Source organism: Arachis duranensis, chromosome 1 (assembly GCF_000817695.3).
Source record: "Arachis duranensis cultivar V14167 chromosome 1, aradu.V14167.gnm2.J7QH, whole genome shotgun sequence".
Taxonomy (NCBI): Eukaryota; Viridiplantae; Streptophyta; class Magnoliopsida; order Fabales; family Fabaceae; genus Arachis; species Arachis duranensis.
The window spans coordinates 76,423,756-76,424,656 of record NC_029772.3 but is presented as its reverse complement, the minus strand read 5'-3'; positions in this window follow the sequence as shown (position 1 = coordinate 76,424,656).

Here is a 901-nt window from a genome sequence, read left to right as displayed (position 1 = left end):
GCAAGCTGTATGTAGGGCATCACCGTTGTTAATGGCTACATCCCATCCTCTCAGTGAAAACGTTCCTATGCTCTGTCACAGCACAGCTAATTAATGAGTGGATAATTTATACGCTTTTTGGCATTATTTTTAGGTAGTTTTTAGTAAGTTCAAGCTACTTTTAGGGATGTTTTCATTAGTTTTTATGTTAAATTCATATTTCTAGACTTTACTATGAGTTTGTGTGTTTTTCTATAATTTCAGGTAATTTCTGGCTAAAATTGAGGGACTTGAGCAAAACTCTGAAAAGGAGGCTGACAAAGGACTGCTGATGCTGTTGGAATCTGACCTCTTTGCACTCAAAATGGATTTTCTGGAGCTATAGAACTCTAAATGGTGCGATCTCAATGGCTTTGGAAAGTAGACATCCAGAGCTTTCCAGCAATGTATAATAGTCCATACTTTATTCGGGAATTGATGACTTAAAGTGGCGCTCAACGCCAAGTACATGCTGCTGTATGGAGTCAAACGCCAGAAACACGTCACAACCCGGAGTTGAACGCCAGAAACACGCTATAACTCGGCGTTCAACTCCAATAAAAGCCTCAGCTCGTGGATAGATCAAGCTCAGCCCAAACATACACCAAGTGGGCCCCAGAAGTGAATTTATGCATCAATTACTTACTCATGTAAACCCTAGTAGCTAGTCTAGTATATATAGGACATTTAACTATTGTATTAGACATCTTTGGATCACTTTAGATCTGAGGAACATCTTGGGATGATTAGTTCTTAGATCATGGGGGCTGGCCATTCAGCCATGCCTGGACCTTTCACTTATGTATTTTCAACGGTGGAGTTTCTACACACCATAGATTAAGGGTGTGGAGCTCTGCTGTACCTCAAGTTTCAATACAATTAC